At 35.1% G+C, this 14,477-nt stretch overlaps 1 protein-coding gene across 6 annotated transcripts in view; it reads right to left on the bottom strand.

The window, feature by feature from the left end:
• Window positions 1-14,477, bottom strand: part of ZDHHC14 (zinc finger DHHC-type palmitoyltransferase 14) — a 322,669-nt gene that overhangs the window by 75,114 nt on the left and 233,078 nt on the right. The gene's annotated exons all lie outside the window — the stretch shown is intronic.

The raw sequence follows: 14,477 nt of genomic DNA, 5'->3' as shown, positions 1-14,477 counted from the left end.
CTCAAAGTATTCTTGTAGAAAGAATCAGCAAATGAAGCTGATTAGTCTTTTCGCCTGACCCAACCCAGCGAGATGGTACCAAGCACAAATACTAGAGACAAAAAGAAAAAAAAATACCAGTTTGAAATACTTTAAGATATGCTTAACTTTTGTCCTCAAAAATCTTATTGACTAAGAAAAAATTCAAGGGCTTTAATGAGGTCAAATTGATTATACTCCTACATGGAAAAATGATATCTGTAAATTACAATTATTTTCAGTTTCATAGTAGATAGATTAAATATACATAGGTTAGGGGTGTGGTATTGAGCTGTTTAGGATGATATGTCAAAAAAAAAAGTAGCGGAAAGAAATAAGAATCGCACTAAGTGAAATGCAAAGGAAGAGGCAAATGGGGTAAATTATGCCACATAAGGAGCCATATGGGGAAGGGAGAACACTATTACAAGAAGGGGAGGATGAGGGTAGTGATAAGCAATATTTATACTTTACTCTCAGTAGAATTGGTTCAGAGAGGGCAGGCCAGCAAGATTTATTGTGGTGTAGAATCCTATCTTGCCATATAAAGAAGTAGAGAGGGAATATGGAAGGGTATATGGAGACGGGAATAAAATAAGAGAGGGAAAAGTTGGTGGAGGGTGATTAAAAGACACTACAGAGAAGTAGGAGAGGAATGAAAAGTGAAGGGGAATAAAATAAGGGAGGAGGAAAGGGTGACTGATTAACAATCTTATTAACTGAGGCAGCTAGATAACACAGTGGGCAGAACACCAGGGATGGAGTGGGAAGGACCTGGGTTCAAATCTAGTTTCATGAACATCCTCAATATGTGACCCTGGCCAAGTCACTTAATCCTTATTACCTAGCTCTTATTGTTCTTTTGTTTTCAGAAGGTAGGCTTTTTTTTTTTAATCTTATGAGGCTCCCCAGGATTAAAATTTCTGATTCGATTTTCACAAAGAAACCAAATGAAAACAACCACCATTATGACACTGTCTAATTAGTGATTTCTTACTGAATGGGGAGCTGATGGTGGTAAAATTAGCATGTTAAAGCAGAGGCAGCATGTGTGTGTGTGTGTGTGTGTGTGTGTGTGTGTGTGTGTGTGTGTGTGTGTGTGTGTGTGTGAGAGAGAGAGCAGGAACAGCAGGTTTTCAAGCTTACAAACTGGTTACTTCTATGTCCAGGCTCTGAGCCCACAAGTCTGTGGAACTTGGCTTGAATGATGCAAATTCACCAAGATACAGTGAGAAGAATCCTGGTCTCAATCCAAATTCTGACCAAATCCCTTGTACTGACTTTGCTATGTGACCACACACAAGTTCCCTAATTCCTCTGGGTCTTTCTGTTTGGCTACATTTCTATTTCATGTTAGAGTTTAAAATTTCTATTTTACTAAATATTTTCATTATGTGCTATTATAGGCAACAATGAAGACATTTTTATATTCTTGATTCTGTTGCCATGAATTTCCAAATCATCTGTAAATTTTCTTATCAACATCATTATTAATTATTATTTTTGTTGTGCTTCCCTATTGTTTGCCACATACTTTACCGAAAAGCCAACAAGATCTGACATATTTCATGCAAGATGACATAATTTTAAGTGACTATGATTATTCGCCTCTGGCACTCAACTCTAGATAAATCTAAGATAAATCTCAGTTTAAAAATCCAAAAAATTACAAAATTTTGTTTTGGAAGAAAATACTTTAATGTAGATTGTACCTTCTCCAACACTGATATAACCTTCCCAGTGAGAAGAGCCTGAAGAAATCTAACAATTGTTTATAGGGATAGAAAATCAGTCAATTTTAGTGTACATATGTAGACAGATCAACTTGAAGAGTTATTTTATGTGTCCTATATGTAGGTCAAGATAATATTTTAAGTTGGGATGTCACATATAGATTCTATTGTTAAACTGAGATAGTAGAGCCTATAGCTATCCAGATAACATACACTCACAGGGAACAAAGAGTAAAATTTAAATGACAAGAACTATGAATATGGAATCATGAAATACTCAGAATTGAAAGCATAGAAGGTTAGGAATTCTGTGCCCTGAACATGGGTTGGAGAGATGTAAGAGAACTGATGAAAGCAGGAAGATTTCAGAGTCAGGAAAGTACCAACAAGTTTGAAAATACTTAACAGAGTTCAAGAAGTTAAAAGATGCCTCAATCCATGCTTGCCATATCCATGTCATGACTAGTCATGAACTTCAGTCATTCCTTGAAAAAAAACTTCTGATAATCTATTAGGGGATTTTGTTTCTTTTTCTTTTAAATGTAAGAGAACATATAATGGAAGATAGGGAGAAAGGGGTATTTTTCTCAAGATTCTTGTGAGAGCTTATTAATAGTTTTGATTTCTTTATCTGAAAATTGCCAATTCATCAATTGGGGAATGGCTTGATTTTTTTGTATAATTGATTTAGCTCTTTATAAATGTGAGTGATTAGACCTTTGTCAGAGGCTTTGTTATAAACATTCCCCTCCCAATTTGTTGCTTCCCTTCTAATTTTGGTTGCATTGGTTTTGTTTGTACAAAACCTTTTTAATTTGATGCAATCAAAATTATTTATTTTACATTTTGTGATTTTTTTCTAAATATTGCTTGGTCTTAAAATATTTCCTTTCCCAATGATCTGACAAGTATACTATTCTGTGTTCACCAAATTTATAGTTTCCTTCTTTATATTAAAGTCATTCACTCATTCTGAGTTTATCTTAATCTCTCCCATTGTGTTTTACAATTCTCCCAGCAGGTATTATCAATTAGTGGATTTTTTGTCCCCAAAGCTGAGATCTTTGGGTTTATTACCGACTGTCTTGCTGAGGTCACTTAGCCCAAGTCTATTCCACTGATCTTCCTTCCTGTGTCTTAGCCAGTACCATGTTGTTTTAATGACCACTGCTTTATAGTACAATTTAAGGATGGATTTCAGTGAGATCTGGGTTTAAACCCTACTATGACACATCCTACCTATGTGATAGGGGACAAATGATTCACTTTTTCAGGTCTTTGTTTCCTTATCAGTAAAGCTAGAATAACAGGATTGCTATGATGCTCAAACTGAATAATATGCATTGGACGCTTTGCAAATATTAGAGCAAATCATTGCTTTTATTTTGTGAAATTTCTCACTGAACTGTCCTTGTATTTAAAAAAATTCTTCTGGATCTAGGTTTCTTTATCTATAAAATGGGGATAATAATACTGGCTTTCTGTACTTCACAAAGTTGTATTAAATTAACGGATGTGAAGTATGTTAATAAAATTCACATTATTGAAAATTTAATGTTGAACTACTAAAACATAGCAATGTTTCGAAGATAAAAAGCACAGAACACATACAAAAATTGGATAAAAAAGATATGTTAAGAACAAATTATTGCTGTACTCAAGTTCTTAATCTATTTGTTATCAGAGATCACTAAGGCACTTTGGTGAAGTCTATGCATCCCTTTTCAGGATCATGTTTTTAAACACATAAAATAAAGCACTTAGGATTATAAAGGAAAAATGTTGAAATGAGTATTTTTAAAATCCAAGTTTACTCATCCACCAAAATACATTCTTTTTGACTTTCCCAGTTTAAACAATAAAATGAAACATGGTTCACATGACTTACAGGGCAGATTGTCATAGCTAATTATTTAAAATATGCAGATACTATTTAACTTATAAAACTAAAATACAAAGAAATTAATTTGTCTTTAAAAAAAGAAAAGATTTACGCTACCATTCAGACCTAATCTGTCTACCTCCAGACGCAAAGAAAAAATTTTAGAGGGCTATTTTATATCATAACAAAATTTATGGAGCTCATTGGAATGAGGTGAGACAGTCACAGCACTCCTAGAACTATGAGGTTCAGGTAAAGGCAATGTTTACAACTGCAGCAGGTCAGAGATGATTAGTTGCATCTAGTCCCTAATCCCTACAGAATATGTGATCCAATTCAGAACCTTGGGCAAGTCCAAAATTAGAGTGGGAGAGACATGTTAGGTCAGGCCTGAATATTACAAGCACTGAGATATTTAAAAAATCAAATATTGCCAAACAACATTAATAATAATTACACATGAAAAGTCTGATGCTTCTAACCTGTGAGAACTTTGAGAAAGGATTGCCTTTGATGACCTCTGATAGCTCTGCCAGCTCTAAATCCTGGGCCCTTTGATACAATAATCTCCAATTATATTATGAGCTCGTTAAGGATCCAGTATTATTTTTCTGTATCTTTTGGTATCTAGTACATTGTCTTGACTATTTGAGAGACATTCAAGTATTTCTTGATTAAAAATGTTTCCTTTGAAATAGAGGATCCTAACTTGGGGGGAGGGGTATCATGGGCCATTTGGGGAATCTGATGAAGCCAAAAAGCCCCTTCTAAGAACAATGCTTTTAAATGCATAAATTTAAATAAATAGAACAACAAATAAAGACAATTATCTTGAACTACAGTTATAAAGGTATTTTATTTTTACATTCAGGGTACCTAAGTTAAAAAGACCAGCTTTAAAAAGACTTTATGTTATTTTTACATAAAACATGAGAGGCAAACAGGGAGCCCTGGCTGGATCTGGAGTTCAGAAAACCTAGTTCTTATCTTGTTTCTGATAGGTACTATGTGACTGCAGCCAAGTTATTTAACACCTTTAGGTACCAGGCAACTTGCTCTGAGACTCTAAGATATAGACCAAATAATACTTACTGCTATTGCTTATGGGGACGGCAGGTTCAATAGCATCAATTCTCTACATTTATGAAAACACAGATACATGAGTGTGTGTGTACAGTACGATGTCATCTTACTTGAACTCAACACATTCAAATTCAGGTAAACACAATTGCAACAGAAAAACATAAAGGAAGAAAAAGCAATTTAAAAACTTTAGTTAAGCTCTAAATCTGTATCATTTTCCTACATAGCATAAAGTCTCCTTGCAGGTCACAGAATCCCGCTCATTCTTGCTCTATGAAGTATTAGTATAAGTCATTATTTTCTTATGTGCCAAACAGCAGCTCCTAGATCAGAACTTGTCTGAGACCTCACATGTACTAACTGTTTCCCTTGGTTTCATTAACACCATTTGTGTATTAATAATAGCCCCAAAGTACAAGAGTAGTGATGCTGGTGGCTCTGATATGTCTTCAAAAAGTCATAAAGTGAAGGGGCAACTGGGTAGTTCAGTGGATTGAGAGCAAGACCTAGAGACGGGAAGTCCAGGGTTCAAATATGGCCTCAGACGCTTCCCAGCTGTGTGACCCTGGGCAAGTCACTTAACCCTCATGGCCTAGCCGTTACCACTCTTCTGCCTTGGAGCAGAATCACAGTATTGATTCCAAGATGGAGGGTAAGGGTTTAAAAGAAAAAAAAGTCATGAAGTGCCTAGAGTGTTTAAGTCCAAGACTAATTATATAATGACATTTGCTGTAGTGTGAGGGGATATGGAATGTGCTGGACATGTAAAATGAAGAACAATGGAATATATATATATATATGCATTCATGTACCTATGTCTATATAATGCATGCACATATAGCTATATCTCCATAATAATAACAAAAGGAAGCAAATGTATATTTGTACAAAGATGTCTATAAGTATTTTGGAATATACATATTGAGAGATAGATAGACAGACAGTAGGATGGGTGGATGGATAGATAAATTAGATAGAAGGATGGATGGATAAAGAGACAGACAGAAGGATGGACGGAGAGAAAGAGAAATAGATAGACATAGACAGATAGAAGGATGGATAGATAGAGGATGGATGGTTAAATAGGTAGATAGGATACATAGATAGATGATATATAGACAAACAGAATGATGGATGGGAAGATAGAAAGAAAGAAGGATGGATAGGTAGACAGATAGAAGGATGGATAGATGGAGAGATGGATATTTAGCTAGATAATAAACAGATAGAAGGATGGATAGAGAGATAAATATAGATAGACAGAAAGTTGGATAGACAGATAGATGATAGACAAAAAGAATAGGAATGCATACCATCTATTTCCTTTTGTTATCTCTAAGAGATCATGTGGATAGGTCTCTCTCTCTCTCTCTCTCTCTCTCTCTCTCTCTCTCTCTCTCTCTCTCTCTGTACTAAAGTACAAATATAGATACACAAAAACAGATCTATTTCCTAATTTCTCTTGACCTTAATTGGAGATAGTTGTTCATTTGGGGTAGGGAGGGATGGTGGAAGGGATGTGGCAATAATACAGTTGCTTTCTGCTATTACTAAGATGAGAATCCATCTCTTTTCAATCTCAATGCACAAAGACTGCTGCATCATAGAGTATCTCAGATACCCCAAGGGATGATATCACTAGAATGGAGCAGGGGAGGAGTATAAGAAAACAGGAAACAAGATTTTTGTGATCGTTTAGCTACTCTAGTAGTTAGCTATGCTATGTTCCTTCAGAGGTTTTCCATGGAGAAAGCTTGTGCTCCTAAAAACTCCATAGGTAGACCATGAATTCTCCATGATCACTATGCAGTTCTCAAGAATATCCTAGATAGATTAGATAGGATTCATGAGTGATGCAGATGTGAATCCCATTTCCTGACATTTTGAGGTTTTATTTTGAATATACTCTACGATAGGAAAAGAAGTATTGTTGCTCAATTGAAGTTCAATTGATGCTGTCAGGGTTTAGAGAAAAGATAAATTTTACAATCTATAAAAAGGTAATAAAATGATTTTGCCAGAAATGGGATAGAGGTTCAGGGGAGAAGGTGGATGATGTGGGGAATATGATCAAAAAGGTAGGGGTATCTACCCCTTAAAACAAAAACAATCAGTTTAAGACACTGAAAAATTGCTGTAATGTGATTTGATTCTGCCTGCTTTTTGAAAGAAGGCATCTCTCCCATGTGAAATGAATGTAGCTTCTAAGGATTCTGAAAGAAATTGGGTTGACAGGCAAGTGAGGAATTTAATAAAAATGGCAAACACAAAATATTGCAGAGGTACCAGGCTTTTTCAGCTAGAGACATTTACTGCCATGAGATGCATCACTGTAAAAACCTTGGAAAATGTGTGAAAGGTCAGTGAGAATTTTGCAAGCTGGTAAAGGTGTTTGCAAACTGAGCAGGATTTGAAAAAAATATTTCTTTGTGACATACTGCAATGTCCTTACGTCCTTAAGATCTATATATAGAAAGAAGGTCAATGTTGATATGGTTCAGTTCCTCTAGTAATATGTCAACTTATTAGTTATCAGACAAGGGATACCAGTTTAGATCACCAATATTTTAATATTTCTTCAGTCAATGGACTAAATCAGAGGTTCTCGGTCTTTTATTCTGCCACAAAATCTTTTCTGCCTGGTGAAGTCTTTAGATCCATTTCTCAAAATAATAATTTTAAATGGGTAAAACAAAATTCATAGTATTATAAAGAAAACAAATTAAACTGCAAAACAGCTATCAATAGGAGCAGCTATGTGGGACAGTAGAACAGGCCTAGAGACTTTTCTTCCTGAGTTCAAATCTGGCCTTACAATGAAGTAGCTGTGTGATCCTGGACAAGACACTTGATCCTGTATGCCTCAGTTTCTTCAATTATAAAATAAGGCAAAGAAGGAAACAGCAAACCATTCCAGTACCTTGTGAAAAGAAAACCTCAAATGAGGTCAGTGAGATTTGGATATACCTGAAAATGACTGAACAACTCAAGGATTAATATAGGTATTAAATATATTTTGTACATATACTATATACACATACATAATATATGTAAATTTCACATGGATATGCATATACACACACAAAAGATCCCAGAACACTCTGGGAATGTTAGCATGTCCAGTTCCCTCTACCACCCTTTGATACCATCACTACAGAAGCAGAAAGAAAGTTGCAGAGGACCAAGTGCCATTTTGAATTTTGCTGGTGTTACATGGAATTCTATTACTCAGCCAGTGGTCAACCTTCCAATGATGATTCCTATGATTAGCTAGTTAGAATGGTCTTTGGAGAATTGACTCAGCTTATCACCTGAAAAAGATTTAAAACCTTTACTTTTTGGTGGAATCTGAAAGAGCAGAGATGTCAAACATGTGGCCTTTGGAACTCACATAGCCAACATCACAGTAAAAGAGCCTGAACCAAAACATTAAGATGTATTTTGGAAAAATTTTACAAACTGATACAAATATAAACATGTGGTTTTCTAAGTCAATAAATGACCTGTGGTACCTTCTGTTTGTTTTAGTGGTCCCAGTTTCTATTTGAGTTTGACACCAATTTTCATGGGCTTATAATTTAATATAAGCTTTGGAAGGACCAGGGACACCACAATGCCATGATTAGGCTTTGGAATAGGACTTTTATAAAGACTACATGTCTATATACATTTAGGAGAATGACATAATCCATAGCATAGAAGATAAATGCTTCTGAAAGAAGAAAAAGGCTACTAGATTTTGTCAGATGCCTTACCCTAACTAAAAGCACTTTCTCAGTGATGTTTGGAGGAGGGAGTGTGTAAAACAATCATGAAAATATTAAATATTAATGTGATTATTGTAACCAAGGAATAATGCTCTAAATTGACCAAATAAACTAATTTAAATGGGAAAAATAACTAAATAAATATTAATGAAGTAGAAGGATTTTGAAAAAAAAAAGATCTTCTAGAAAAGGCAATGGCTAGTCAGTTTAGGAAAAAAGAACATGATTCTAGGCATAATTAGAAGACAAAAAAGTATAGGGTAGGAACAGTAGGTAGGAATAAAGGGAATAGCTGAAAATGACAATTGGGTAGCTCCAAAATGGAAACAAGTACTAAGGTAAAAAGCTTGGGAAACGAGAATGGACAGATGGGGCCAAAAATGTGGCAACTGTAAATAGTTTCAACTTGATTTAAGATCAGAGTTTATTTAAGAGTTGGGATGAAAAATTATATTTTTAAGGTAAAGGTTAAATGGGTAGGAGAAGTGCCTGGGGCTTCACTAGCTCATGTTTCTACCATAGTTCTTTGAGCTTTCTTCTAATTCCCCCAACCTTGCCTTCCACAAATATGAAGGGCTTCCATCGCAGAGATACCCAGGGTAGAGCAACCTTCCCATGAATGTTCCAATTATATCCTTGGGGCCATATTTACAGCCATATTTATGGCCTGAGGCTAACAGATTCCTACTTACTTGGTATTCCCCTTGTTCCTATGACTCAGAACTGGCTTATACTGAGGAAAAAAGCCATTATCTTGCTACCTCTCAGTTTTTCTTCTCTCTCTCTTCATATTTAGCAGGATGAGATCACAATATAGGGATTTAAGCAAACAATCGAGGCTTCAGTTCTAGAAATTCTCTATTGATCTCTAATTTTCATTGAGTAGCCAAAGCATAATAACAGTATTCCTTGTCTAATAATATTTAATATTTTCTTTTCTAATCTGACAGGCTTAGCCTTTTCTCACAAATTTTGTATGAATCCGAAAGTGGAATTCGAATTCAAAGCTTTGTGACTCTGAGGACAGCTCTCTATCTACTATACTAAGAAACTGAATTAAATTTTTCATTCTTGGCAGCAGCCTGGGCAGTGACCCCAAATCATTAAGATAGAATTCTTCAGGAATGGATCATCTAAATGCTTGAATCTTTTTGTGTGGCCAAGAATAAAAATGAAGCTTTTGAAATCTTATTCATATCCTGCATGGCAACTCCAGGAGCCTAACTCTGTATTTAACAACTGTCTTGTGTTCTTGAGGTTTATCATAATACCTGTTTTTCTCCACAATTCTGGCATGCCCTGGTTGCAAGAGCTCTTTGGAATTTGCCACATTGTAGGTAATTTTAGTCTTTTGTGCTCAACCATAACGAACCTAGGAACAGTTTTTCCTCCAGGCTTGTTTCCATTCAGGTGATCTTGGTAAGATAAAGGGGAAAATTAACTACTTAGAAGTACACAGGAGGAGGCCTAGAGGGTTGGGAACACATGAGAAGAGGGACCAACAGGCATCGATAAGACACTGTGACATGTTTTTAAACCAAAGAAACTTGTTACCATCTGGAAAAAAAGCCTCAAACTTCAAGCTATGGAAAAAGATGGCAGAAAAAATAAAGGTGTTACAAGTTCTTTGATTCCATGAAATTATTACTGATACACACATTCAATTGATAATAATTATTTGAGAAAAATTTGTAACTCCAGATTTCTGTTTATTTAACCTGCATCATGAAGGCAACTGAGGGGTCAGGTAAATAAACTATTGGATTAGGAATCAGGAAGAATTGAGTTAATAGTTGGATTCCACTACTTAATTAGCAGTCTGACGCTGGGCAAGTCTTTTAGCCTCTGTTTCCTCAGAAAATACAAATAGCATCTATCCAGTAAGGTTATTGTGAGGATCAAATGAGATATCATACGTAAAGCACATAGCAAACTTTAAAATGCTATATAAAATGCTTTATTACTGTACTTGTTTTTTATTTTTCTGATTCTGTGGCTACTTAATGAATTTAGAGATTGATCAAGATTTTCAGGAACTATAGTCCAAATTGTTTAAAAAAATTATAACTTCAAATATTTTCTAACAGAATAAATTTAATTTTTGTGTATAAAATCCTCTGATACAAAAGGAAAAAAAAGGACAAAACCCAACTCAATTGAGTGTTTCCAGTGCTACTTTCTTTTCTTAGTGATTTTAATCACACCACAATGCAAGCGAAGCAGTGTTGTACGTACTGCTTCTTTATAATCATCTAACAGGGGCAGCGAGGGAGATAGAGCTCCAGGCCTGGGAAGTGAGTAGATATGGGTTCAAATCTGCCCTCTGACACTATCTAGCTGTGTGATCCTAAGGAAGTCACGTAATGTCGATTGCCTAATCCTTGCAACTATTCTGACTTGGGATTTACACTAAGGCAAAAGGTAAAGGTTTTTTTTGGAAAAGTCATCTGACATGGTGGATGTTCTCACATTATTTCCTGTTGCAGTTCTTTTACTGATGGATTTGGCCTTTAAATAGGTTTTGATTACCTAACAGCCTCCAATTGAACATCTTATGTCTATATTAATTTGCATAAGATTCAATCCTATTGAATGAATAGAAATGTATTCCTCATTTCCTGTCAATGCTGCTTTTTCTTCTTCATAATGCAAAGTGACATCTACATATTGTACCAAGGAACCATCTACCACTCCATTATTGGGGGAAAAGATGCTGCAATTTCCATTCTTGGCTTCCAGTATTCTACTCAGATTTTATCTTGCTGCAAAAGTAGAATTCCTTCAATAAATGGTTTCTATCTAAAAATATAACTATAGCAAACTCTGCAATTATACTTCTTGGTTGGTGACATCTGTTTCTATGTTGTTCTGTTGAATGCAAAAGGTCTAGATCACTAGTGTGCTAATCAGTCATGCTAAATCCCCAAAAATAGTCTAATTAGCTAGAAAAGCAAAATTGAGCAGGTTTCAATCTCTGGGTGCTTTCTTTGAGAGGGAAGTGGGGGATGTGTGTGTGTGTGTGTGTGTGTGTGTGTGTGTGTGTGTGTGTGTGTGTGTGTGTGTGTGTACACACAGTATTTTAAAGGTAATCTCATATCTTATCCAGTGAATATATTCTAGTCTGGGGTTAGGTAGCCTAAAGCAGTGCTTTAGTGCTACCTGATATAATTGCTGATACTACGCTATTATTTGTAAACCTCAAAATTCCTTAGACTTATAAATGTTGGAAATTTCACCATTGGGATATTTCATACTTGGAAAATTTCTTCTTCTGTTAGTCTAGGCAATTTATATTTTTGTAAATATTCATCCATATCACCTAGGTTGGTATATTTATTGCCGTATAGTTGGGCAAAGTAGTTTTTAATGATTGCCTTAATTTCCTCTTCATTGGAGGTGAGATCCCCCTTTTCATCCTTGATGCTGTTAATTTGCCTTTCTTCTTTCCTTTTTTTAATTAGATTAACCAGTACTTTGTCTATTTTGTCCGTTTTTTCAAAGTACCAGCTTCTAGTCTTGTTTATTAGCTTAATAGTTCTGTCACTTTCTATTTTATTAATTTCTCCCTTAATTTTTAGGATATCTAGTATGGTTTTCTTCTGGGGGTTTTTAATTTGTTCATTCTCAAGTTTTTTGATTTGCATTTCCAATTCCTTGGTCTCTGTCCTAAAGCAGTCCTAAGTAGGGTGGAGTAGGGATATTCCCAAGGCAAGGAGCCCCCACACTCAAGTAGAGTTCTCACCATCTGCTAGGGAAATTTTCCGAGTATGAAATATCCCAATGGGGGAAATTTCCAACATTTATAAGTCTAAGGAATTTTGAGGTTTACATATTCCTATCCACACGCACTCATTTATTTTCTCCTTCCTCCTCCTCTTACTGCTTTTCTTTCTCTCCTTCTAACTTTCTTACTTCCTTTGTGCATATTGAGACACCATAATTCTCTTTTGCATAAAAGAACATCTAATGCCATCTTTATAGATTAAAAACTAATTAAATACTTGTAAAAGAAAAACAAACTGTACAGAAAAAAAATAAATTCTAGAGGCCTGAAAGCCAAAATTCTGTGTGTATTATCTAACCACCATCCTGAAGGACTGGTAGATTGCCAACATGACTCTCATTTAGAAAAACAGGTTCAGAGAACATATTCAGAGCTAATCATTGGTGAATATTACTACAAGCAGACAAGCAGAAAAGAAAGGATAGTATTACTGAAATTTCAGCCAAAAAAAAATTAACAGGAAAAGAGAAATAATATTTTGATGATGACCTAACAGAATAAACATATAAACATGTGGAAATGAGGGAACAAATAGAAAAAATTTATAATAAATAAAATTTATAATAACAAAGAGTATATGTATTATAATAAGCCTTTGCTAATATGAGAGTTGAAGAATTATTTTAAAATTTAAAGCACTGTAGAATGGCAGGGAATATTTTATCATGGAAAGGAAAATAGCTGAGACAAAAAATAAATAATAGGATAAGACAGGCAATTCTTTATACAGTAAATGTAAAAGGCCAATGTTGGGGTCATGAAGATAAGAACAAATATGATTCAGATTCAACATTTTCATAAATAACATGTAAGAGGAAGACAGTGTCTACTTCAAGTTTGCAAATGACATCACAATCTTACAGCTTCGAAAATGCCAAGCCAATAATGATATATTGCATGAACTATCTAGAAGATGTATTCTCTATGAAAACAGAGTTAACTATAAAAATGACAGTCGGGACTCAAAGTAAGAAATTTGTTGAGGGACTGCATTCACTTTGGGAGAAAATAATTCAAAATTAAAACTGTAGGATGACAGGGAATCAGAATACAGCAAAGGACACTGGGAGTCATTATGGAATTTTCTTTGTTGACATTGCCTCAGTGGATTTCTTCAGGTAAAGTGGCTAGCAGGATGATGGGAATTATCAGTAAGAATATTAGAAACCACAGAGGCAACATAATTCATTTTTCTACAAACTTGTAGCTGTGATGCTTCCTTTATGGGTTAAATATCAATTAAACATATTCTTAATTCAAATTTTAAAAATAACTTCCAAGAGGAGAACCAGACCTCTATAGAATCCTTATTATCTGGTCTCTAGAAAAACCAAATTGATCTGGAAAGTTTCATAGCAGGGTAAAATGATCAAGGGAACACAGAGGGATACCAAATGAGAAGAGACAAAAAAAGATTAGGAATCTTCAATGTGGATGGATGAAAGTTAAGATCTGTTTCAATCACAGTCTATAAAACTGTGAAGGGCACAGAAAAGACAAACCAGGAATTCACACCAAATCACAGTATACTCGAAATAGGATGAAGTAAATGAGGACAAAGGGAAAAAAAAGAAGTCCTTTGAACAGTGGGCACTAAAATTGTGGAACTTGTTCTCCTACAAAGAGGTAATAGAAGTAGGGTTTTGAAAATTTAACCAATAAGAGTTCCACAATTTTATAATTAAGGCATGCAGGACCAGTAATGCTTGTGGCTAATTTTATGAATTTGAAGGTGAGTATATGGAAAACAGCTCAATGACGTTTCCAACAAAATATTCTGATTACTTCTGTCCATCAAAATACTTGGAAGGATGGACTGTAAGTCTGATTCAGAATAATAATTCATATACTCTTAAGTTTCTCCCGCCACCCTCCTTTTCCCTCTGTTTATGTCTCCTGCATGCTGGTCTGTACTTAGACTAGATTAAATTCTGATTCTTCCTGTTCTTGAGTTCTATCTAGTCCAGTAAAAACTTGTCCTATAACTTGGGAAACAAGCAGTGGAAAGAGTGGGGGGGGGGGGGGGGGGGGAGAAATGATGAGTAAGAAAACAGTCTAAGAACTTCCGGATGAGGGACTTGGGATCAATGACAAGAGGCTACCTTTGTTCAAAACTGAGATGATGTTTGGATTTCACACTTTAGAAGTAACGAAGAGAAGCATCTATAGCTAGTTCCTTTTAGTATAACATCCCTTAGTAGGAAAGTAGG

The sequence above is a fragment of the Monodelphis domestica genome, chromosome 2 (assembly GCF_027887165.1).
Source record: "Monodelphis domestica isolate mMonDom1 chromosome 2, mMonDom1.pri, whole genome shotgun sequence".
In the NCBI taxonomy this organism is placed as follows: domain Eukaryota; kingdom Metazoa; phylum Chordata; class Mammalia; order Didelphimorphia; family Didelphidae; genus Monodelphis; species Monodelphis domestica.
This window is presented reverse-complemented; position numbering and strand designations above follow the sequence as displayed.